This window comes from Poecilia reticulata, linkage group LG3, assembly GCF_000633615.1.
Source record: "Poecilia reticulata strain Guanapo linkage group LG3, Guppy_female_1.0+MT, whole genome shotgun sequence".
Classification (NCBI taxonomy): domain Eukaryota; kingdom Metazoa; phylum Chordata; class Actinopteri; order Cyprinodontiformes; family Poeciliidae; genus Poecilia; species Poecilia reticulata.
The window spans coordinates 29,598,397-29,625,661 of NC_024333.1; the positions used below are offsets into that span (position 1 = coordinate 29,598,397).

At 36.7% G+C, this 27,265-nt stretch overlaps 1 long non-coding RNA gene and 1 other non-coding gene across 2 annotated transcripts in view; one reads left to right on the plus strand and one right to left on the minus strand.

Annotated features, from left to right (window-relative positions):
• The first annotated feature begins 758 nt into the window (after nt 1-758).
• LOC103462872 (uncharacterized) overlaps nt 759-27,265 on the plus strand; it is a 70,928-nt gene continuing 44,421 nt past the window's right edge. The window contains exons 1-2 of the long non-coding RNA XR_533404.2: nt 759-844; nt 7,444-7,547. This is a non-coding gene — a long non-coding RNA (uncharacterized LOC103462872). The remainder of the gene's footprint in view (nt 845-7,443; nt 7,548-27,265) is intronic.
• trnar-ucg (transfer RNA arginine (anticodon UCG)) lies at nt 1,695-1,767 on the minus strand. The gene has a single exon. It is a non-coding gene; the product is annotated as a tRNA-Arg (tRNA).

A 27,265-nucleotide genomic window follows, 5' to 3' on the forward strand; every position in this document is an offset into this window, starting at 1 on the left:
AAAAACAGTTAATATTTCAATAAACTAAATGAAGACTTCACCAGAGCTTCTTCACCTTTCTTCAACATCATTCTAGCACTGCTGTTCTCCTAAATATCTAAATAATATAATATAATATAACATATAAATACACGTTAAGTGGTCGAGTATGATCAGGTGTTGCTCACTTTAAATAATAAAAAGGCTAATTTCGCTGCTTTTTCAGTCTCATTCTAAATTATTGTGACTAGACTAGCTAACTTTTAAACAAAGTTAGCAGTAAAAATTTTCTACATGTGACTATTCCAGAATTAAAACAGCTTAACCAAAAAAATGTTGTTCTATATATGAAAATAACTGACAACAAGATGTTATAAACGAGCGATATTCATGGCAAAATTCCTGACAGATTGTTTACCTCATTCAAACGGAGTTTCTCTGACTCGTCTGCTGCTGCCTTTACTCTGAGCCCTTCAGAGGGGGGAGGAAGCGCTCTGCTAATGCGCTGTTGTGCGCCTTCAAAATAAAAGCATGCGAGTGGAAGATTTTAAAATTCTTCGCAACTGAGGTGAAATTAATGGGGGGGACGAATGTGAGACTCTCCAATATTGGGGGGGGACATGTCCCCCCCGTCCCTCCCGCTTCCTACGCCTATGCTAGCAAGTACTTAATATCTATCTGATTGAGCCTGAGGTGAATGCGGTTGTGGAGTGCGCCACAAGGGGCAGTATAGTGTAAAGGCAGTAGGGACTGCTAGACGGAGGGAACCTTCTTGTGAACAGTGTTGCAGCTTCCGGTCACTAGCGAAGCAACTTTAAACCAGATCATGCTGTTTCCAGTCTCATGATTACTCCTGTTGTTCCAGGTAATATTAGTTAAAATGCATACATAATCACAAATAACAGGACTGTACATTATTTCGGTGCTTTAAAACCAACTTTTGTGTGGTTTTTATCAAAGTTATACCATGTTCACAGAACGGCTAGGCTGTGCTTGTTACGAAGCAGACAAGGCGCTCCATCCTCACTTTTACTCTGATACTAGTGTAGAATCCCATTCGCTGTTATGAACTTAAGGTATTACTGTTTTAATAGGAAAATTGTTCTAGTACCATTATTAGATTCATTTGTACATTTAATATTGCTTATTATTGCTTTGGGGAAATATAAACAAAGGATTGATTAGTAAACCAAGCAAAATAAAATTGACATATTACGTTTCTACCCAAGTAATTAAGAATTAGCTAGGTATTGTATGGAAAGCTACAGACTCGTCCAAGTGAAAACACTTATTTTTTTTAGTAATATGTGTTTGTTAAAGTTAAAGAACATACATATAGAAATAGAAATGGTTATTTTAACTATAATTATAAAGACAATAGGAAAGTATTACATATAATTTTTTATTTATGTATAACATGCAAATGACCATAAATATATTTTTGAATACAAATTTGAACTTAAAGACACTATAAACCAAGGCTGCTCCTGTTTATTCAGGACCATTCTTCTGCTGCGGGTTTGTCCCCCTAGATCTGACCCATAACAAAAATGATGTGAATTATCTGTATGGCTTAAATGGGATGGCTAATCTTGCCTGAGAAGAGTGTCAGTCTTTATCATGACAACAGCCTCTACTTCTTGACAAACCTCATTGGAATAGGAAAGGAATGATGTGGAGACATGTTGCCAATTCTGGGGCTGGGCCTTTAAACACAACCACGAAGGGACTCGAACCCTCAATCTTCTGATCCGAAGTCAGACGCCTTGTCCGTTAGGCCACGTGGTCCTGGGTTCTGTGTCAGTGTAGTGATTGGAAGGCCAAGTCCTGAGCAGTTACCAAACCATTTAGGTCAAGTAAGATAACCTTTGAGAGGCACTGCAGTTAGCGGAAGCATTTGTGGTACTGTTGATATTCTTAAAAGAAATGAAATCTCAAGAGGTAAGCCATTTTAAATGGATGGTTCTTTGAAGAAGCTTGGAAAAATGTCAGAGTTGTAGTAGATTCCAATCATTAATATCTCATGAAGAAATAGAAGAAAGAAAAAAAAAACTTTGATTGGTGTAGTGTGTGGCCTAAATATTTTTTTAACAAACTGACTTTGCCTTGGCTAGAATTTGATAGGGACTCCACATCTTAAGACTTTTAAATGTTTAGACTTTTAAGATGCAAGTCAGAAAATTGTTTTTGATTTGGCTTGTCTTGCATGAACATGTCTGTGTTGATGAGGGCTCACATGAAATGTGTGCAGGTTTTTTTTTTAAATCTTAATGTAATGTAGAGAAAGACCTTTGCTAATTGACTAACATGAACGGAAATATTGCAGAGATACACTGTCTAATACTTGTGTCGATCCTTTAAAAACAACCACAAAGGGACTTGAACCCTCAAACTKCYGATCCAAAGTCAGACACCTTGTCCATTAGGCCACGTGGTCCTACTTTTCAAAGTCATACAGGTACCAAGTGAGAAGCACTGAGAGGTACTGCAGTTAGCTTAAGCATAGTTGGTACTCTTGACATTCTTGTAAAAAAAAGAATCTCAAGGGGTAAGCCAATTTAAAGAAAAAAAAAAAGCTAATTTTAGGGTAAGTTGTGTAACCTTTACAGCTCAAAAGGTGTAAAGGTACAAATGAGGTGGTCCAGGAAAACTCATTCAGAAGTTCTACCATGATCCAACACATACTGTATGTATTTAAAAAGTTCTTCCGTTTATAAAAAGTGGATAAAATAAAATACAGAAAAAAGACTTTAAAAAAAAGGTAGTTGTAGGGAACTGCAACTAATGGGAATACAAATAAAAAGTTAAAATCATATTTTAAAATGTTAACAGCAAATACAGTACTTTGGGCCTCCAAAGAAGGAAAGTAAAAGAAGCTTGAGGCAAACTGAGCCAAGTCAACAACAACGAATGAGTGAACCAAAGTGAGAGTGTGGGAAAGATAGCAGAGAATGTGGGCATGATGGTTCTTAGAAGTAGAGTGACAGCAGTGAGCATCATGAGTGATGACATGGTGAAGAGTTTGACTGACATTGRCAGGCACATGAAGGACAACCTGAGGTTCACAGCGAAAAATAACAGGAACCTAACCAAAGCAGGTTGGCTGACCTGAGAGTGTCTCGCTGCAGTGGAAGACAGAACAATTTGGAGAGAAAAGATTTGATTACTGCAGTGTTGATAAAGTAATGATGAGCAGGTGGGATGACAGCAGATCGCTCACTAGCAGGAGACTGTGTCCATGCTCAGGGGCATAAATAAAGCAGAGATGGACAAAAGCAAACAAAGAGACACGCTATCAGCTAGAAAGAAGGGCAAAAGACAAAAAAGAGAAACAAATGTATCTAGGAGTCAACATAACACAGCAACATCAGGCAAAACATTTTTTTTGCCTGTTAATCTATGTAGCTGCTGCAGTTTTTGTCTTTGAATCAGTTTACAGATTCATCCTATTCACAATCTGATCCGATCTGAATTAGAAACATCCATATAACTTGAACATTGAAATGGGGTGGGTATTATGTAAGATTTTTTGGAGCTTTGCATCATGTTATAGTGTTGTTGCCTCATTAAAAACATACCTGTGAATCTTTAATGAGTGTTTGAGAAATACTTTGCATTAAATTGCAAAGTCAAATTTCTTTTAAATCATGTTTGATAAATACAACTTTTTCATAACAGTCACTTGATTAAGCTGTAACACGGCACAACGTGCCTGGAAAGTACTTCCCCTTTAACTGCAGGATTCTGAAAGTGAGTCCATCCTCAGACTATCAAATATTGTCCTTAAAGTTTTAAATAGTGATTGAATTTTGCAATCAAAAGTTTGCTTGTTTTATTAGATATGAGTACATTTGCTCACAGTTGTTGACCCAGGGCACTCTAAAAGAGCTAAAGGGAGACTATAAAACATTGGTAAAACATGTTGATTGAATGATTTCACTTGAAAAAAATCTTAACTACAATGAGTAATGCTGGTGTTCTCTCAGACAACTGGAGCCTTCTGAATGACTCACTAGTTAGGTGTTTCAGAAATATTGCATCATTTAACAACATGACTTCCAAAAGCTGCTTATTTGCTGTACATAGCTTTTCAGGCTTTATATGTCTAATGGCCAGGTACAAGGACTGGACAGAAACTGACATAAACGGCAGCCAAAGTCCAGAGCTTTTATTTATTTATTTATTTATTTATTTATCATCAGTTTTAAAAACCTTCAGTGCTTATGATTAAGTCTGGCTCTGTGTAGCAACGTCTAGGGGACATTGCATTGAAAAGTGGGATTTTCATCAGTTTGCAGTCATGTGAATTGCCACTGCTTGAACGGTCTGCCTTCTGATTTCAAATTTTGTTTGGGATGCACCAATTGATTGGCCCCAACTTCCTTAATTTTAGCTGATCTACCTCCTGAAAGGTCTGAAGATCGGCTACTGCTCCTTTCCTGCAGTGAGAGAGGGCTGACTGACGAACCCGCCCACCCAGTTGGTAAAAAAACCTGCCAAAATCGCAATTGGCAGATCAGGCTTTTTCACAATTGATCAGCCAGAAAATTGCATTTTATACAGCCCTCGTTTTTAGGATTGTGAGTGTAGTTCACATAATTTGTTCGAGCTTCATTTAGGGTATAAGCCACTAGTGATAACCACACTTTATAATCATGGAAAACAAATCAGTGCAGTTTCTTTTTTTAATGGAGTTCGTATTCCGTATGTTAGGTCTGATATTATAGTGATATGGAGGCTTAACATTTTTCAATGTAATGCTTTGTGAGTTGTATTAGTTGCCTACAAATCCGTGTCACAATCATTCTGACATTCCACTGAAACAGTTTAATCTGAAAACAACAACAACAAAAAAACAACAACAACATAGTAATTACTTTTATACATTTTGGAATACATTATGTTTAGGCTATCTAACTCAAAATGTTTTGAGACAAAGGTTAAGGCTTTTATGGATAGGTTAATATTTATGGCAGTTAAAACATTATTATAATCTATTGATTTACATTTTCACCCCAAGATCTCCCAGTCAGCTTTATAATTTATCAACTAAGTTCTTCATTTCCAGCCAAACAACAATCTTAAAGATTAATACGGTCTTTGAAGATTAATGCTACAAGGACTAAACAACCTCATGCTCTACGCAGTCACAGCAAAGCTTCAGTCTGCTTCACCTTCTGTTTTCGCATATGCTTAAAAAGCTTATGCACATCAAAGCTGTCCTGATTTACATCTGGACTTCATGTTACTAACCATCTTTTTCACAAATTGTGCTGTATATACTCTGCAGTGCATTTGTAGTATGTGTCAAGTGTTACAAAATATGAGATGTGGTGGATTTGTTTTGGAGTGAATCAGGATTGATGACCTAGAAAAGATAGCTTTTTCTTCCATCCATATTTGCGGACACCTACACGAATGATGGAAAATTCTGCCTCAGAGATGTAGGAGGGCATAAATTGTGAAGCACAGCAGCTCAAATCTGCACCAGTTTCAGATTGTATTCCAATGTAGTCATTCTGCATCATAGCTGCTCTGTTGTGGAGAAAACAAACAACTAGGGAGGTTAATAAGACAAGAAACAATGAGAAACCTTTTTAACTTTTTATCAATCAAAAAAATACCGTGGTGTTTCTCTGTAATCCTCATTAAATAAATATTTTTTGTGAAAAAGCAGCAAATCAAATCAAACTGCCAACACTTCATCTTGGGCAAGGGAGATCCTTTAACTCTTGAGCTTGACTTAAATAAGTAGTTGTGAAGAAAAGCCCATTGGGTAACAGATTAATATGGCAACCAAGGCTAAGAAACAGCTTGACCATTTTTATCTCACTTTGCCTTTAATTAGCTTTTTTAGAGAAGCTGGGACTTGTAACAAATGGGGAAAACAGGTTGATGAAAAACCTGCTGCAGCACCTGGAATAAGTAAGAAAATGCTTCTTACAGGACGTTGTAAATTAAAATTTAAAATACATTAAAACTTTCAAGACAAAATTAAACACTTATAATTTATCAGATTTTGAACTTGTTTAATCAAACATAACAAAGAAAAATCCCTAAAAAACCTACATACTTTGTAGTAATTGGGATTTCCATTAATATCTTAATGCGCTTCTTTTTTTGTGTGTTTAAAAAAAAGTATGTTACATAATTTTTTAGGCTTTATCATGAACTCAAGCTGCGTTAGCATTTATAGAATTCAAGTAAACAGGGCTTCCTTATTCCAATCAATACATTATTGATTAATGGACAGAGCTCTTGTGCTCTTGGCCATTTGTTGGAGCTTGATTTGAATGTGCAATGAAGTTCTACTCTGTGCATATTGAGTAAAGCTTATTTTAACATATTAGACAACCATTTTATATTGAAATCACCGTTTTGGGGGTTTCGGTTTTCAATTCTGAAGTCAAAATAGCTGTAGTTTGTGTGTTTTGTATGTTTATTGATGCCAATGCAATCCTGTTTAGAATACTAATTCCTTTATATTTATTTACTTCCAGACTAATTTGTCAAAATGTGTTAAAATGATAACACAGGCTTTGGAAGTCCAGGTCTAAAAAGAGAAGAAAATGAAACAACCTTTTGAAGTCTCAATGTGACCTGCTGTAGTCAAAATGCTGCCTGATTTCGTTAACGTTTTACTTATTTTCCCTATCTAATTAATGTTGCAGACTCAGTGAGAAATTCAACTCTAGTTTCCCCCCATTTTTAGACATGTTTTTGTATAAATTCCTGGAACAGCTGCTAAAGATTAACATAAAGGTGATGACAAAAGATCTGGAGCATTCATCCTGCTTTCAAGCTCCAATGATATGAAAGCCCCCTGATGTCCAGGATCCCTGCTGGGTGATTTGTAGATTACGCACAGAAGTGATTGTGTCTGTAGCTGTTGATGTCTTATGCTGGTAAAAGACTAGGAAGGGCGAATGCAAGGGATGGGAAACAGATTTAACCAAAGTCTTCTGAGAGACAGAATAGGCTTCAAAACAGGTGTTAAGATCACTGAACCAGCTTCATGATGGCAACATGAGGACTTGCTGAGCTTGACAGTCAGAGGCAATTTAACGAACAAGAAAATACAACCTATACACCCAGCAATAAATGTAAACATGATGGAACAGATCTTTCTGGTTTGACTTGTTCAGCACAGCCATTTAAAGTAAAGGTCACCATGAGGAGTCATTACCTGTTGTCTGCAAAGATAATTCAGCATTTATGCTACCTCAGAATTCATTCTGACTCAGAAATCTCCTGACACAATGAAAGCAGCACATATTTGTGTAGTCATTAAGATCTGTTGACCAGCCTATTTTCTTTGAACGCAAGATGAACTCTTCAAAGGGGAAGTGCTTTGGTTTGTTGCCAGTAATGCATGACTGCCAAGTAACAAGTAGAAACAACTGAACTATTTACGTTGACTGTTTATCCATTCAACTGTTTTCTTTACCTGTTATCTGTTTTCAGGTCACATGCGAACCAGTTATTAGGCGAGAAGCAGGATACACCCCGGACAAGTCATTAGTCTATCATCACAGTCAAAGAGACTCACAGGACAAACCACCTCATAGGTATCCAAAGTAACCAAATAACCGAACCGGCATGTTTTATCATCTGTTGGAGTAACTGGAGATAACCCATACATGCATAGGGAAGACATGCAAATGATCTAGACTGGAATTAGAACTTTATTGCTAGACAGCAACTGTGCCATTGTGCAGTCCTTAAGTTGACTAGATGTTTTCAAGAAAATATTAATTAGTTAGTAAATTTCTCACCTTCCAGCTTGTAAACCAGGCTAATTTAACCCTGACATAACAAATTCAGCCACATTTTACAGTGTGGAATAGCTAGCTTTAACTAAAGTTGAACTAACTTTCCCTTTTCCCTTAGTTTTAGAGAAAAATCAGGACACAAAAAGTATGCCACAGAGGTTTTATATACATATATTTTTCACTTTAGAAAATACAGAACCAAAGCTTGATGATGTACCCTAAGATGTACTTCTTTAGAAGGCAAACAGTGATATTTTAGTTGTCAAAGAAAAGTCCTATGGTAGTTAGGCATTAGGGAAATAGGGAAACCATCCCTATTTCATTCACTAGATGGCAGTGTTGTCCTATATTCAGTGATGGTGGAGCCAATCAACCTCTTTAGCCACAGATTGGTTAAACCAACACTTAAAATTTGCAATTGGTTCTAAAAGGAGAAACAAAACATATTATTTTTGATTAATTATGTACATTTTATACAGTGATAAATCTGATTTCAGTCAGTTGTTTTGAATGGAGGTAACAGTTGTGTAGGAGGGGGGCCTTGCAAAGGGTGGGTCAATCGGCAAGACCTTTCACCTGCTTTTCTTGTTGGTGAAGGCCACAGGGCAGCTGGGGCCATGTTGCTTTTTATCAACTTGCGAATGTGCTCTTTGTGATTTCAATATATAAAGGTCTATAAATAAGATAATTGATATTATTTTCTCATCCATTGATTGCATTGTGCACTGCTGCTCAGCCATGTTGTAGAGGGAAGTGTCCATCTCCGAACTGTTTCTACTAAGTTGGAAGCATGAAATGACCAAAATCCTCCTGGTAGGCTGGATATGCTGTTATTGGAACAAAGGGGCAGAGCTCCTCTTTTGAACAAATAGCCCCACACCTTAGTTCCCTCAGCTACAAACTCTACACTTGACAAAATGCAGTCAGCTACCTGCTGGTATCCTGGTAACTACCAAACAAACCCTCATCTATTTGACTGCCAGCAAAGAGATATGATTCATCACTTCAGAGAACACTACTCTAGTTCAGACCTCACTGGTGACGCAAAGCTCTGGTGCCATTAATCTTCCTAAATGTTTGTGCTGTTTTTTAGTTACTCTTAAGGCCATGTGAAGATTGGAGGTCTGTATCAACGGGCTCTGCAGAAAGTTAGCAACGTCTCCATTTGGTGTGTGAGCCTACATGGCCCACCACTTTGTGGCTGAGTTGTTTTTATTCCTAATTGCTTCCACTTTGTTATAATACCACTAACAACCAACAGTAGATTAGTTAGTTGTGAAGAAATGTCACTTTAATATGGTGACCAGGTTTAAGGACAACGGGTGATGGTGGGGACGGTAGTAGACGTTTGTCCGGTAATCGGTGGGTTGCTGGTTTGAGCCCTGTTTTGTCTTCTATATATAAGTGTCCTGAGCAAGACACTTCATTTTTTCTCTGCCAAACTGGTTCCCAGAGCATATAGCTAAGACCAAATCATGTAGAACAATATGAATTTATGTTCAGTTAATATTTGTGATCAGTTTGACACACGGTTAATAGTAACAGACAAAAAATTACATATTGGTTCTTAGTTCTTTTTAAGCTACAGTAAATATTCTTTGTAACAAACTGAAATAAAGTAAAAAAATAAGTAAAGGAAACCTTAATTTACCCCAGTCAACAATGCATAAAAACCTAGAGAAAATACCAAAAGGCTCACAAAGATATGTTTTAACTGGCTTTAAAAAAATCCCCCTGAGACCACCAATCTCAGGTCCAAATGAACAGTGTTCCAGACAGGGCCATTGAAAAGAACACCGTGTCTCCTTTTGTTTTCGTCCTAGTATCGTAAATTTAACAGAGCAATAATTCATTCTTGCTTGGATTTTTGTGGTAAATAAGTAACTTTTTTCACCTTCCTTCAAATGTCCAATTTTCTTGCAAATTGGCCATCCTTTTTTTTTAATAGAGGTCTATGAAAGTGCACAATAAACAGTAAGAACTTTACATTTTTAAATGTATTAAATAGGCGAATTATTTCAGTGTATTTTCTTATTTTTACTAGAGTTGTATAGAACAGATGATTTTGACTTTCTGTATGTCTTTGGGCAGATTAAATAAGAATCTAAATCAGGAAAGTTAATAAAGTAGCCCTCTGTCCCAATCACTTGTTCAGTGCACCCTGTAAGAACTCAAGGAAAGTGTTTAAGAAAAACGAGAAATGTACTACTTAGTTTCTGCTTAACCCCTTCTTTGAACTTCAGTTTATGACTTCATGGTTGTTTTCTAGTTGTTTTCCACAGGGAAGAGACTCAAGAGGTTTGCCTATAAAAACATTTTATGTTCATCGCCAATGCCAATGTTCCATGAACAAAAGTACATTTTAGCTTTCTGTCCAATAGAGGGCAGACAAGCATTGCAAATCTCATTACAGGTTAACGTGACACTTAGTTCACCTATTTGAATAGATTCATATCTTGACCAACATAAAGTACCAAGGTCTTCTTGTTATATCAGATTAAGTTCCAACTTTTAATTTTAATTTTAAGATAAAAAGTATATTGTGTATTTTGATGAAAAGATTCCACACTGCAGCCTTGAGAGGCTCCTCTTTAAAATGGAACCAAATTTGAATAATTAGCATTTTGCTGGTATAATAAATAAAATATTCCCAGTTCTAATTTGTCACAATTTCATTATGAGCGTGACTCTGCCACAGTCACCTCACTTCTCACCTCTCAGGTCTCCCTACTCCAAAACAGTGAGAATTAATTATTCAGCTACAATTAGCGTGATGTCAATAGTAATTGCTACCAGTGCTCCATTACTCTGACCCTAAAGCTGTGTGTTATTTGAGGCAAAGATTATGCCTTTTACTCGTGTTAAAATTTGCTATTTCAGTCAAGTTAATGTTGGAGTTCATACTGCTATTTGCCTCAGAGTCACTCAATTATATACGCAGACACGCTACATCCACCGTGACAACACCAACAATTCAGGTAGAGAAGGAAAACAAGTCAGAAAAATACAGAGTTTTATATTTTAATATTTTACAGACGCATTTTAAAAAACAACCTTTTCTTCACTCCTTTAGGTACAAAGAAAAATGTAATGCACTTAAATTAAAAAGAAAAATGTGTTGAAAGTGTCTTTGAGATAAAATTGCACCTGAAACCAAAAAAAAAAAAAATTTCAACATGTTTTTTTATTTATTTTTTATTTTTTTAGTTACACCTTTTGTGAGTTAATTTAAAGTGGATAAAAGCTTCCAGGTCCACATGTTCTCACACTGGAAATGAAAACATACAACACATTGTAACCATAACTTAAAGGAAGAAATCAGATAGTTTTGGCACCAATATTTCTGCTCTTGGTAAAGCGTTTTTTATTTTAATTTTTTTGGTAAAAAGTTTTTATTATGATTATTATTACAGACGTTAAAGCTAGTTGACTTCTTTTTCTGAGCTAATGTTTTGAAATCAGTGTTACCTTCAAGTGCACTTTTAGTTTATCTGTTTGGATCATTATGAAACATTAAAGGTCATTAAGGTGAGATAAAACGTGTGTAATCTGCTGTTTTCCGCTTATCTAAGGTCAGATCATTGGTTCACAGAGACATCCCTCTTTCCAGGAACACTCACCAGGTCATTGTGTGAAATATCAAGGTTCCAAAGCCAAAACTGTAACCACTTCAAAATGTGAGAATTGTAAAGTAAGACGATTCCCAAGTAAATTAAAATGTTGTTATTATTATTGTTTTAGAGTTAGAGTTGTAGTCATATTCATATAAATTTCAATAATTTGTTTCTATAAAGAATTATGACTATTTCATGAAACAACAAAAAACACTTTTGTTTCACAGAAATGTTTGACTATTTAAATATTTACTAAGCATAAGTATCTAGTTGTTGGTCATCCCTCCTTTTGCTCTACATACAAGAGCTGACTTTAAAGCACAGTGGACCAACACCAGCTCTCCAGACTCTGAGACTTTGATCTCTAAATTCAGTTAAATTCACTTACATTTGAAAAGAGGACTTTTGATAGCTGAACTACCATCCTTAGCCCAGGTAAGACTAATGACATTTTTACACCAGAAGTAATGCAGCGGTTGTAGCCCAGGTTTCTGAATATATATGTGTGAAGCTCTGACTCCAGCTACAGTTCACACCTTATGAATCTCTCTCAGGCTCCTGAATGGCCTTTGTTCTACAGTATTCTGAAATTCGTGGATATCGCTGTTGCTTGTGCAGCTTTTTGTATTACAGTTTTTCCTTCCACTCAACTTTTCTTTGAGATGCTTGAATCCAGTACTCTTAGCAACCAGCTTCTTTAATGATAACCTTTTGTGGCTTCAGTGACTGCACAGTTTTCCAGGAGCTTGTGGACTGCATAACACAACATTTCTGTATTAAAAATCATTTTTTCATTGGTCTTATAATGTTGTAAAGTTCTAAGAATGCTTGAATTATAATGTCTCATGTAATGAATTACTATGTTACATTTTTTTATTGCATAGTTTTCTGTGACTTTAAAATAAACTTGATCAGTTATTCTTGAATCACACCAGATCACACCACTAAGCATGTGTTGGTTAAACCAGATATACCGTTAAACAATGAAAGGAACGGATCATTCCATCATCTATTTTTAGAAAGTGAAGAAATAAAAACCTAAATGCATAACACAGAGCAGCAAAAAAACAGTATGTCCCAAACAAGTTAAAACCAAAATAAAATCTTACATTACAGAAATACCCATGTCTGAGATGCAAAATATGCAGCATTATTCATAGGTGCATTTTCAGAATAAAACACTTCTTAGACCACATTATACAGTGAATTCTTATATTTTTAAGTGCTTTGTATGCCAGAAATAAACTTTGACCAGGTTGCTACTCCATCACACCCAGGAAAATCCATATTTGCTGAAGAAGAAAATGCTAAACCAATATAGAAAGGCTCAGCTGAGGTTTCTGTGCTGTAAAGCACGGCATCCTGCAGCCTAAAACCTTCAGGCTTCAGCATGAAAACCAAAAGAGTTAGCATAACATTACAGGTTAAATGAATTGTCAATAATTTAAAATTTATGGAAAACTAATTTAGTCAAAGACTTGTGGTTAGTGTTTCAGATCATTATCCAAGAAACAACACTTTAAATCCAAGCCGACAGTCTCTGCTTCCACTACAAACTCAGTGTTCAAATATCCCACCACGAGTCCAGAAGTATTGATGGTGGTGATAAAGATGTAATAATGTCATAAAGCCACAGAGGAAGGGGAACTGTGAGAGGATATCTGCTCAACAGCGTAACCAGTAATCAGTCAGCAGGATGAAAAATGACAAGACAAATGTGAGCAGACAGAAATAGGGAATAAAACATGGGGCTCATGAAGGCTGAAATGACGAGAACAGGAAGAGGGCAGGGGAGCAGAGGTGACCTGCTCTTAGAGGGGACAGGGTGTCATGCTTCCTGATTACAACCAATAGGTCTCAATTTCATATGACAGCCCCAACTACTCATTTGGGGTAGGGGGTATATTATAAAGGTTGGAGGAGAAAGGATGGGAGGGGTTATTGTCCCAGTGGATTTTCCTTTCTGGAGTAACCTCTGTGATGATGACCACTTTTGTGCCAGCACTTTTTTTTTTTCCCTGGGAAAAATTATTAATCATCAAATACCGTCTTTTCTTGTCTTTGCATTTGGATGTATTTTCTTAAGCAAATTAGAAGCTTTCTAATTTGCAGTGAGTGATGTCGCGAAGAGCATGGTCACCCTTGACATTGACTTTTATTTTCACCTGTTTCCATCCTTTCACCTGGTCCCTATAGGTTATTAATGACTTGTGCAATTTTCCGTGACATCGGACTGTTCATGCACTGAACAGGTAATAAAAATGAAACCACTGCCTGTGTTTCCTACGTTTTATGCAGATAAGGCGAAGGCATTTTCCCTCCAGAGCTGGACGTGTGCCCAGCATGCAGGAGTTTATCTGGCACACATGTACCCTCCCTCCGTATTTCACTTCTGCTTCTTCTCTCTCCTTCTGATAGCTTTATCACTGCGGAGGGGTCAGATGCTGACACCAGCATAAGGGGCGCTTAAATCGCTCTAAACAACATCGATCATGGACCCTATAAAATAAGCTTCATGGCACACACAATACCCTGGCCTTGCGCTTGGAAACGCTCGTCGATCATGTGGCTGGTTGACTCGAGAAAGCTATTTTTTTGATGATTTGTTGAAGTTTCAGTAGAGGAAGGTTCCGATTTCACCCTAATCGGTCTTTATGAGTAATTTTAGATACAGACTGCATGGGAGATCTATCACTCAACAGGAGTGACTGCTGGAAGGTGATGAATGGCATTAGCTTACGGTCCTACTTATTGATTAGGAAGAAGCTTTACATTGTTCAAACTGATTTAAAAAATTAGGTAGGAAAAACGAAAGTCAGGGAATAACTGTGACATTGGATGTTTACAGAATGACAGAATAACAAGAGCAGAACTGTGTGTTAAAGTTTGATAAGATTAAAGCACTAATTGTTTTTGATCATTGGTATGAAATGTAAAAAAAAAAAGAAAAAAGCTGTTTCAGTTACCAGTTAAAGAACTGTCAAATCCAGACAAATAGCAGTTGTTAATTTGACGAGGTCCAAAATGTAATCTGAGGAATCTGCAGGATTTGGACATCATCAGCGCTGTAAGAAAAAATGTCCAACACATTTCTCACTAAGAAGGCACTAAGGTGTCGATATTACACCCCTATCATCAAGCTTTTTGAACCAGCTTGTCATTTTAAAGGTTAAGCACCACCATTAGCATGACATAAGTAATACATATGAGCCAGAGAGATCATTCAAATTCAGCATGAACATTTGCAGAACTTGATAGATTGGTGAGCAATATCCATATATCCAGATTCTGATCTGTGCTGAATATTAGCATACTGATGCATTTGAACATAAATTTCTTTTGGTAATGAAGCCAAAGCTGATTTATGTTTAATTTCTTTTACATTTATATTTGAAATAAGTCTMCACTTAATCCTGTGATTAACGGTAATGTCGATAGCTCGTCTCTGCAGAAAAAGAAATCCAGAGAGATAAAAAGTTCAACAAAAACCTTTACTGCCATTTTAAATTGTAAAGCTCAGCCCGATGTATTTTTTTTTTTCCAATCCTTAACTTATGTGAGTTTCTAGGATTAAGGCAGGGGTCCCACAATATTAATCAAGGAGTGGAGCAAAGCGTGTCTGAAGAAGCCAAAAAAGGAGAACAATCAATGACCCAGAAAAGAGAAATTATTGTCTTAGTCCATCACTTAATTTCTTTAAAAGCCTTTTGAGAAGTCAGAACCGCTCAATGCACATCCACTAAAGTTAACACTCTTGCTATGCTATACAATTTAATTATTGGGACATGATTAATTCAGTAAGTGGTCACCCATTCAGTGGGACCATTTATGGGCCAGCTTATTCTTTACAGCTCAAGAATCTTCCTTTTCGGTCAGTAATCACTGAACTGTACAAATGTAATTTAGATACTTGATTGAGGAAGAGATTTTGCTAATTAAGAGTTTTTGTAGAGTGCCTAATCATTTTGGCTGCCCATTCATCAGGAACAATGTGATGATTAGCTCTCATGGTAGTGCAAGAGCTGCTTATCTTCTGCAAAGAAATGTAAGGCCTCTTAAAGGATCCAAATACAAGAAGTAATTGTGGTTAGTAAACCGACACTGTCTTGTTCACACATTTAAAAAAAAAAATTTCATACTGCATAATTAAATCATACACTTTATTTAACTGCACATTTTAATGATCAAACACATAAAGCAAACAGGAAACTATACATAACTGATTCATGGTAATGCTAAAGAAAATAATGACTTGTAATAATAAGGACAATATTATCAGAAGATACAGTATATATCTGAATATGTTAAATGCCTCGAATCTCTCACTTCACATCTGTTCCTTTCAACACTGAATACATGATATATCAAAGTTGACTCCTATCTCCACCAATTAGTTTTGCCACAGTTGTCTCCAATTTATTTAATGTGAGTAAACCAAGCATCACGTTGACATCATATAGAGGGATACAATCTTATAAAGGAAAAGAGGAACAAATGAGGTCAAATTGCTATTAAATAAGGAAATGTCTTGTGGAATTTATTTATTTATACTTGGAACAATTTTGACATTTGAGTTCTAGAAAAAAAAGCTAATTGTTCAACAAATATCTTGATGTGTAAAATGTATTTATTGAGGTATTATTGATGATTACACACACATACAAAAAAACCCAACCAAATTAACAAAGCAACTTTTATTAAGAAATCATTCTTAGCAAGTCATGGCTGAGTCAGGTTGAGATTTTCTAAATTTGGCAATTAAAATTTAAGTATGTCTTCACAATATCCATTATACTCATTAGGTTATAAATCAGTTTACTATGACTGACGTATGAGGAGTTGATCGTATATTTTGTGCTGGCAGCTATTTATTGTTATTAAAATATGAAAAAAACAGAAAGACTCAGTTATGTATGAATATAATCTTTAGAAGGAAGACGATARAAAATGTTTTGCACAGGTTTCTGTTCATTTTTCCATTTTTTTCCCAGAGAGGCAGCAAAACACAGTGGCAAATATAGTGGCAAAGTAAATTTTAGCCTGCTTTGGAAAGAGCTTCTAAACACCCCCATTTGATACAGATCGTTGCTTGTACTTTGGACAGCAAGCTATGACTATTTTAACTTCTCTTGTGCTTCCCACAGAGGGTTTTTGTTCAAATCTTTGGCCATCGTTCATGCACTGCTCTTTTTGTGGTCTACACACTGATTTCCAGTGTTTAGGTTGCTCCGGTAAATCTTTCAGCATGTGCACTGTTATGTAGAGATCTCTGGGTTTTCTTTTTAACTTGGGTTAGTCATCTTGTGCGAGACGATATCCTCTGTTCAGCTTTAGATATTCCTGCAGTGTTTATTTGTTCAACTGAACCCTTCCTCTCTCTTTGTAAATGTCCTATGGGCCATTTGCTGTAACTCAAGCCCAAAGCAGGACAGATCCATGAATTTTACAGGATGAAGAACTTCTCGTCAAAGAAAAATAAACAGCCATCTCCCCTGTCAACATATCAAACAAAGAAATGCTATAATCAGTCCATGCTATTTGTTTCCAAAAACATACATTTTCATGTGCTAACTTCTGATACTGAATAGTGTGATGTAGCGACAGGAAACGTTATATTTTTTGCAGACGGAACTGCCCAGTCAAGCAGTAAACCAACACTTCAGAGTCTGCTAAATCTCCCTGAACACTTCCTGTAGTCACAGAACAGTTGTGGTTTATCTCTCTGGGTATTATATGAACGTGTCTCTGTGAAGGTTTCTGGCTACCTCCATACAAAGGTAAATAAACTGCCTCAACAAAAAAAAAAAAAACATGACACCCTTTAATCTTTTTGGTTTCCAAACGGTAGCTGGGATGATGCTACATATTACAAGGGTTGAAAGAAAAAGGTAGCCTTTTGTGTGTGTGTGTGTGCGTGTGTGGGAGGTGTGTGGGTGTGTGTGTGTGTGTGTGTGTGTGCATGCGTGCGTGCGTGCGTGTGTGTGTGTGCGTGTGTGTGTGTGTATAGACACCTTACAGAAAACATACCCTGCATTTATCCAGCGCCTGCTCAATAAACAACAAACTGTCCTCTCTAGGCTTCGGCGCAATAACTTTGGGGAAGGTAAATCATGTCAGACACAGATAGCAAAAGGAGGTCCTTGGAAGGGACTAACACAGTTGTTAACAATGAAAACTGTCACCACCTCTTCTCTGGCCTCTTTTCAGACATAAAGAATCCTAAAGGTGATCAGATACAAATCTCCAAAGTACTAAAATACTGGCAGAGAGCCACAGCAATGAACTGCAAAACAAGAACCCCCACATTGTTTCAGGTATTTTATATTATTAGATTTATTTTTATACTCATTCTGTTGTTTCTCATCTCTCGGTGATTCAGAGCGCAAGCTAAAAATGAGACCCATCTCTGAGACCGCTTGGGGAAAACCGATGAAAAACAAAAGACGAAGTGAACACTCGAGTATCGTAGAGTGCATCTTGGCACAAGACCTCTGATTCTATTTTCGCTTTTAAGAGAAATCTGATTAACAGAGGCATTTTAACCAGACTGAATTGGAGAAGGAGGAGTGACGAGAGAAAGGAAGAACAGACGCTTGCATTAATTCACCAATCGATGCCAGTTCTCCTCCGAGACCAACGTACTGGAATATAGGAATAGAATAAAATGCAATAAAGAAGCCATTTCCTGTTATTTTTATTTTCTATCTGAAGTCTTGGAGTTTCAGGTGCTAACGCAACATTTCTTCATAATAGGCAGTTTTTTTCCCCCCCTCGTAATTTTAGCTTGTCTGCCCACAGTGTCTCCACTGAATTATTTCACTCAATCAGAGTGACCAGTTAAGATAAACTACACCCGTCTATTTGTGAATATAAGCAGGCAGTTATTTCAATAATGAAAACATGTAATGATCTGTCTGCCCGCACTCCAACTAACTGCTAAAAAGACAAGATAATACAGTTCAGTGATCAAAACGTCAGATTATGAAACACTCGAGAGTTTCCCCTGAAATGGACCTCAGGCGATGGGCCTGAGGGCTGCTTAGAGAGCTGTTTCTCCCCAGCAGATAGAGCCATCTCACAGCGCATTATGACCCCATTAGACATGGCTATCTTGCTGAATAGGTTGCTGCAACCCACTGATGTCCGTTTTCTTATTATGGCCTTTAAAGAAAGAAGGAGAAAGAGCATGTATTATTTTCCAGGTTTGGTATTCAAGAGCTCAGTGGAAAGTATTCATACCGCTTGAACACATGGGAATTCATGTAATCAATAAAAACAAACTAATGCATAATGTGGAAGTGGAAGGAGAAACATGCATGGTTTATTTCTTTGTTATCCGATTAAAAGTGGACATCAATTTTCAAGCCTGAAGGCTCTGCGTGTATATTCCTTCGAATGCACGAATGTGTTAGAAGGAATTGAATTGAGATAAACTACTCAGTTCTCAGGCAGTAAAAGATTTTTAAGCATTGCATCCAACTGTGTTCCTTTGAATTCTCATCAGATTTCCTGTCAGATTTCTAGCATTATTGGTTCCACTACCATGTCACAATTGACACTTTGGGTTTTGCATGTAGGCCAAAACGTTACATTTTGGTCTCACCTGACCAGAGGTTCCCTCCTCCAAATGTTTGCCTCTAAACAGCTGGTGATATAATACAAGTTGAATTTTAGTGGAATTTTTCTACAGTGCTACTCTTCCATAAAGCCCAGATTTCTGGCGTTGTACAACTTATAGATTTCTTGTTGACATATTCTGAGCTGTGGATCTTTGCAGATCCTCCAGAGATACCAGAGGCCTCTTGGGTTTCTTCTAACGTCTTAGTCAGTTTTGGTAGACAACCATGCTTGGTAGGTTCACAGTATGGCCATACTTGAAAATTTCGTCTTTGCATAATTAAATTGTGTAAAATGCCGCTGTAAAATGTTCAAAGCCTGTGATAAGATTTAATAACCCCTAATCTAATTTAAACTTCTTAATAAAGGTTATTACCTGTGCTTTAGCAAAGCTCTACAGTATGGTCTTCATAGAAGATAGTCATAAAGAGATTAAAGTATACACAAAATGTGAAAAAGTTCAAGGGGTATGAATACTTTTGCAAGACTCTGTATACGTAATTGAAAGAGAGCTGGTGGTCTAAACCATAGTAGGCGTACAACTTAGAAGGCTGTTGTGGTTGAAGAGATAGTCCCAGGTTAGTGTGTTATTGATTCGAATTTATTAATTCACCTGCTTGAGCACTTAAAAGCGCAAGAGAGCAGTTGTGATTAAACCATCCAAAATTACTTATCCTCTGAGGCTGCAAGCCTCCTTCCTATTTCCTCTTTTTACTACAATGCAATTGTTATGGTTGATAAGGGAGGAAATAGCTAGCGTGCGCCACAATCACTCATTTACGTTAACACATCATGCCTAATTACTTGTGTTTTAAAACCACTTTGGAAGAAGGAGCCAAACTCTGCATGCTGCAGCGGAGCGTGGCACTTTTATCTGTGTGACTAACACTACTGTAACACAGACATATTGCTCCCCGGAGAGGATGAGTCTGGCGAAAATAATCTGTCTCCCACTTCTGTGTGTTCGGTGGGAAATCTGCCACAGCGGAGCAGCATCACTGATACACAGTAGCAGCGGGGATCACTCTTTGAGCTCTTTAGCTGTTGGCAGCTCACGTGATGAATGAAGCATCAAAATCTCCTCAATGTGGCAAGTAGGAAGCAGGTAATTGGACATGAAGGAGTATGTAAACCTCTTATTGCCAGGATCTGAGCTGTTTTTTTTTTTTTTTTTTTTTTGCTTTATTTTCTGTTTATTTATGTAATTGATGGTCTTTCCTTCACTGTCAGGTTTTTAGCAATACACAGGGATGGAGTTTTAAGTTTGTGTGGTAAATCGTAATTGCAAGTTTAATCGGAGTGAAATGACACAAATCTGTATCCTAATTTGTCCACACAGACAGCTGGAGAAGTCCCTTTTTGGCTTACGTCTGCCATTATTCTGATCCTGATCGAGACATTCAATTACAGGATCTATTTAATTTCCCTTTAGGACTAATAAAGTATTATTCTGTTATTATTCAGGTTGGTTCTATTTAAATTTGCTCTGTGTGGGTTGATGGTTCTGATGTAAATAAATGGTTGAGTAGGCAGTTGTGATGAGTGACAACTTGAGTGACCGCTACACTGATAAATTACTTTCATTTTTATTTAGTTTCATTTGCTTAAGAGAGGCTCTCTTTTTAGCCGGAGGGGACCAGGGAGATCTGATTATGCAGGTTTGGTATGTGGCTCTCTTTGAGTAAAAGCCTCTCCTTTAGCCACACGCTTAATGATCCTGGCCAACATCTGGCACAGAAAGCTTTAGTGATTCTTTATACCAGAAGAGGAGCTGACAGCAAGTCTCTTCTCCTCTGTGTCGCCCAGTCCCTTCCTAATCTTCTATACGTCCAGTTTGCTCCTTTCACTGGGTTTTTTAAGCACATTATGAGTTTTAACAGGAGAGAAGAGTTAAAAAATATATATTTTTGTTTGGTTTGCTGTGGGCTTCCAGAGAGCAGAAGCCTGGCTAGAGAAAAGACTGAATTGTATTTCGAGCACCTTGCTAGGTTTTTGGAACATAATCTAAGGTACGCTAGTAATTACAGTACGAAGAGCTGCRAACCATTTAGTCATGCAGAGAAAATAAAGTAATTTGCCCTGTTAATGCAGGTTGTACAAACTGGATTTATGTCATTTGTTTGACTACCTTCTGGTGTGTCACATTACTGAAATGAAAGCAGCAGAATGTGACTGGCAAGCACGTGTGAACATGAATTAAATAATAAATAAAAAAACATGAGAATGAAAATAGCTTTTATGTCTGTAGTTTAAGTTTTGTTTTAGTTTATAATTGCTGCAAATGCTGCCAAAACTGTTTTATTAAAATATTAAGCTCCAGTTAAATTGCAAATAGCTTTTAAAAGCATGGCAAAGTTTGTTGCTTAAATTTAAGGGGTTAAAATGACCTTTTCTATGAATTGGGCTGCAAACATGTCAAGCTTGGCAAAACCGTGAGCAATTATTCATGCCTCTTCACTCTTCATGCCAAACCTGTTACATAAACAAACTTATTGAAATGTTTAAAAACTGTGATTTAATAAAAGAGACACTAGTGAATCTGAAGCATGTTCACATTCACATGATGGTAAATTTTACTTCGCTCAATGAATTTGTAAATTTGCAGAAACAGATTACATCTTTAATTTACACGGCAGGCTGGTTCATGTATGGCTCTAGATATCTTCATATGTTGAGTGACACATGTCTGCCCTGGACACGTTTTAATACAAGATGCAAACACACCAACTTAGCTCAACACGCTGGAGGCATGGCAAAATTATGTCTGAAAATGCTTAATAATTGCATTGTTCACAAATAACCCACATATTTCTCTCTTGTCACTGGGGCCAGCTAAACACTTCTGTTAATGAGCTGGAAATCTTGACAAAAGCACAACTCTGGTTTCTCTCAAAAGACATGGGGATTAAAAGACTTTTCGATAAGAGTAATTATCAGATTACGAGAAAGGATTTTGTCATCTAAGCTTTCACAAAACCATGCTAGCATTCTTTGAGCAAGTATTTCAAAGAGCATCCTAAAATCACTTCAAATAACTTAAAAATAATATTTTTGCTTCAGGTGGACGTAAAGACAGATATCAATTGGATTTAATAGATATCAAGATTAATATCAATGCTATATTCTCTAAATGTATGATATAAAAAATATGTTAAAAGGAACAAAAAAAAAAACAAAAAAAAAAACAAAACAGCGCAACCAGAATAAAGCTTTCCATCTGAAATAAGAATTTCAGATATTGTTGTCATTTAGGTGTTCAGTTTTCCCCCAACTCTGTGTAATATCCCCATATTTCTCTCCTTGCTCAGTTTGATATGCGTAAAGAATGCAAATAAGCCACTTAGTAACCACATCAATTACCCACCTGGCCTCCTATCAGCCCCACTGTGTTGTTTGCAAAACACTCGTTACGGTCCTGTGATGATGAAGGCGGACAGTCGTTGGTGAAATCTGTTTTATGGTTCGCTTTGGAACCAATTAGCACTTTATGCCCACTGTCCTCTGAGACCCATAAAACGGAGCAGGAGGCCAAAGCTTAAAACAATAATATGAATCCAGACCTCACCTACTTCATATGTCCAGGTTTATCTTAAAGCATCAATAATCTTTGGTTCTTTATGTTTCATCCCTAAGTCAACAAACAATTAGCTGCTGTCTATACCTGCAGGTGCAAACACAAAAGTGAAAAAACAAAACAAAACTGAAAATAAGAAATTGCAAAACATAAAGCATACTTCAAGTGTGCGACTTTTTAAAGAAAAAAAAAAAAATCTGCCCGTAACCTCTCTCTTCGCTTCCTGTTCATATGGTGACGTCAGGAAAAGGCTTTTTACAGCCCTTCTCTATTTCTACAAGGAAGATGGGCCTGGTGTCATCCGGTTGTATCTCCGGATAGCAGAGCAGAGAGACTTAGCTTAGGGAGGAAGAAGAGAAATAGATGGAGGTGAAACCGATCTGTCTCTCATTTTGTCCTCTGTCTTTGTCAGATAACCCAGGAAACATCTCAGACACACATGCAGCTTTTAGAAGCTTGATTTAGATCCGCTCTGCTCCACCAGGTTGCTCAATGAAACAAAAGAATAATGGTGGTATTGTTGGATACAGGAACTTTGTGTGCAAAGTATGCGAGTGTCACTAAGAAGGAGCCATGTGTCTCCGCCATATGTGCTTGTCACACAATCTGCAGCGGGAAGTGTTTCTGTTCTGCGCGAGAAATAGTCTTTAGTCTTTCGTAAGCTGATTTGACTTCACCTCATAACTTTTATTGCATAAAAGAGGAATGGTTTAACCATACATGCCAGTAATCAGAGAACGAATAAAAAAAAAAAAGCCACTAAACATATATTTTATAACAAGCAAACAACTGAAATACATTATAACATACAACATACAAATAATGCAATTTATTCTCACAGAACTCTTCACCTGGATGAAATTCACATAAGATCACAAGGATCTACTTTTTAATCATGGAAACTTATGAACTGGAAATATAAACATTCAATAGGATGCTTACCTGACCATTAGTATTAATTTTGCAGTTCTACTGTGTGTGTGGCCTTTTTGTCTTTTTTTCTTGACAAAGTAAAGAAATAAAAAAATAAGAATTGAAGAGTTGCATCTCTTCTCTCACTAGTTTTTAACTACAGTATTTATAGTTTAGCCTTTCCATTGTATTTTCAAAACAGATAATTAATTTATTCATGTTAACTTTCAATAATAAAAGTGCCTTAAGAGAAATAAAGTCCTCTGCTTGGGTACAGAAATACTTAATATCTATATTCAGGTATTGACAACAAAATTCTGCTGTTCCAAGGGAGAACAGAAAGTTGATGAATACAAGGAAAATCTTTAAATTACATAAAATTGATAAATATTTATGTTTACTAGTTGCTTTAATCTCATTCATAGCTTGCGGAGTTCAACACAAATGTTGAGCTCATTTAAGTTTCATAAAGGAAAATGCTGAACCTCTCGTGTTTGCACATTGGAAGTCACTCTCCACTGAACCTCCTTTTTTTTTCTTTTTTTTTTTTCCCCCCATCGCTTATACTCACATTAAAATACAGCTTCAAAGAACACGCCATATGTGTTTTTTCCACACTTTGGAATATGAAATATATTTAGTTTGGTGGTAATCACTCACGCCTTGGTACAACAGAGGCAAAGTACTGAGTAAGAGAACAGAGGAGGAGAGTCGCTGATGTTTTAAAACATGTATGGATGATTAATTACCTRGAGGTGCTGCGGGAAAATACTGCTTTTAGAGAACACACAACGATTCTGCCATAAAACTGAAACGTCTCCTCCTCTTTGCTGAAATAATTGAAATTTGATTAAAAGAACCTGGATATTTCTTTTCACTTGTAAGCAGAATATCTACGCTGAAACAAAAAAAAAAAGTATACTTCTTTCACGCTGGAAAGGTGTCCGTCAGTTTGCTTAGAGTCATTTACCAAAGGACACGAAGGGAAGTCATTACTCCCTCTCCTTTTACCTATAACCTCTAACAAATGCATATTACATTGAGCAAGGTTCAGTCAATCAATTGCGACCATACAATTACAATCTATCAACAAGGCTGTCAGGCTGAGCAGATCCCCAGGCTGGAGCTTGTAATGATGAGTTCAAACGCTTTAAGCAGGTCTTTCAAGTCCCTTGTTCACGTACATCTTTGCATGTGTGTGCCAGAGAGGAAGAAATCGGACTTTCTTCACTCCCTTCATGTTCACTGCATACCACTTCTAGATTTTTAAATGCACATAAAAGTGAATCTACCATTTTTTTTTTCTTTTTCAAAATAAATATAGTTGTTATTTATTTGCTCTGCTTGTGGTTTAACTCTGACTTTTTTTGTCTGGTCTGGGTTTAGCAACTATTTATTTGTAGGAGCTTTGTCATCGCTGTCTACACACACAATCGTTGCGTTTGCAAAATTCTAATACGTCTATTCTTGAGTTATAATTATCTACGGACGTCGCTGGATGACTCTTATCATATGTCACTGAAGCTTTGTCTTTGTCAGGACAGTTACATGGGTTGGGCGGTTCAAATCCTTTCTTATGGAACTTACACTGCTGTGGGTTATGGGATATGTTCGATTTTGAGATCCGACTTGATGATGAACTTCTGACCTGACAAGAAGGAACTCTGAGTTCGTAGAAAATTACTTTTTAGCTGTAAATCAGACATTTCACGAGCAAATTGAATGAAACTCACCTAAGGACTTAACTAAGTATGTGATTGACTGACAAAACAGCAAGAAAACCTGTAAAGAAAAAACAATTAAGTTATTTTGTTGCATTTGTCACAAAAAAGAGCCACAAAACTCTAATGAGTGATACATTCGCAGTGGTGTGCTCTAGGCAGAATTTTACAAAATCAAGTAAATTCCCTAAAAACCATGAAGTTGATACGTCTGTTGTAATGTGTACACACCAAAGAAACCTGTGTGTGTGTGAGTGTGTGTAAGGGGCCAAAATTGGCTTTGGCACAGAGGCCCACATCGATCTAAACTTGACCCTGATTTTAAGACTTTGAAAGTTAGCTATACGTCATTAAACAATTCAAAATAAGACATGTGTGCCTAATGCAGCTGTTGTGGCGCTACAAACAGCTAAGGAAATAAAATAAAAACCAGAAACATCCTTTGACTTCTGTAAATGTACTTAGAAGCTGATCCACTGCCATGAAATGGCACTGTTATATGAACTTTCTTTTTTTTTTATGCTCAAGTACTAAAGTGATTTCCACTTAATTTGTAAATCCTTTTTTTTCCTGTTACCAACCCACAGAATCATATCCAACATTTCTTTACGGCTCATTTTTGAAACCAAGCTCTAAAACTCTCCAAGCAGGTTTTATCAATGACCCAAACTGCTCAGGATTGCGATGCTAAATAAATAAATATATGGCCAGGATAATGGTTTAAGGGTGGTTCCAGGAAATGATTTGCTGGGGGGATCTGAGTGCTTCCAGGTTTCCATCCCTGTGATGGATCAGTGTTTCTTTGGAATGTCCGAATGGTGATCTTGAAGTGTAGCTACAGTTTCAGATGAATTAATAGGCAGCAGGCAAGCAGGAGTGGACCCAACTGTAACCAAGCCCACATGGCTTTAATCAAAGGAGCTCTGTGCAAGGTGTATCAAATCGCTGGTCACCACCGATGGATTAAAGGGGCGTGGTAGACCACAAAAATTGTACAAACAAAAAAAGAATTACCAAGGCTCTCTAAGAAAGGCTCTGAAAGTGAAATAGCTTAAGTATCTCGAGCTTTGTTTTTAAAAATTTTCCAAATAAAAACCTGGGGAAAAAACTGTTTTTCTCGGTTTTTATTTCATTCATTATTTATTTCAAAAAACATTCATGTTTTTCTCATGACAGAAATAAATGATGTATGATTTATTTTATTTAACAAGTTAACACATGCACTAATTTTAAAAAAAAATATTTGTTGTCAGTTTGCAGAGTCGGCACACTTGAAGCTGGAGGCAAGTTGTTTGTGTTGTACAGGCATACAGAAAGTGTGCATGTGTTTGAATAGGCTTTTCCAGCCCATAATATCACAGGAAGGTGTTTTTAAAGACTTTATGAGGTACTGTATTAGCATACATATTTACTGTTGCAGACAGATGAAGCTGCTCTGGTATAAGAATCAGGGGGGGAAAAAAAATCCACATATCACCCATCTTACAAGTTAATCCAAATTTTATTGTAGCTGCTGAGCCGGCAAGGGCTAGATTAAAAAGTTGTTTTTGAGAAGGTTCATGAATCATCTATATGGGAGATTAGTTTGCCATAGAGATTAAGTGTGAACTCAACGCAATATTAGTTGTTGATTTAATGTTTGCAACATAAGACAGAGCCAATATTTATGCCTGATATCACTGTGCGAGTTCTGTTTCTTTATGTGTCGTTGATTAGATGCTTCACTAACACTGATCTGATATTGACAAGTACATTCGACAAAAATAAGAGTTGATTTCTTTCCCTCCGTTTTGATCAAACGAAATTACTCACCAGTGAAATCTATTTGCTAATTAGGTGACTTATGTGTTTTATTGATGCTACAGTCTATGCATGCTACAGTTTTAAGATGTTTGTAAAAGAAAGGTATATAATTTTTTTTTTCAACATTTTCTTTCAACGTAAGCGTTATGGGTTCCTTATCATGAGTTAGTGTAATACGTTGGCTTGTGGGGTTGGGAAGCTGAAGATTAATGGGATTCCATGTAGTAGTAGCTATACTGAAATATGTAGTTCTGTGACAATAAAATGGCTTTC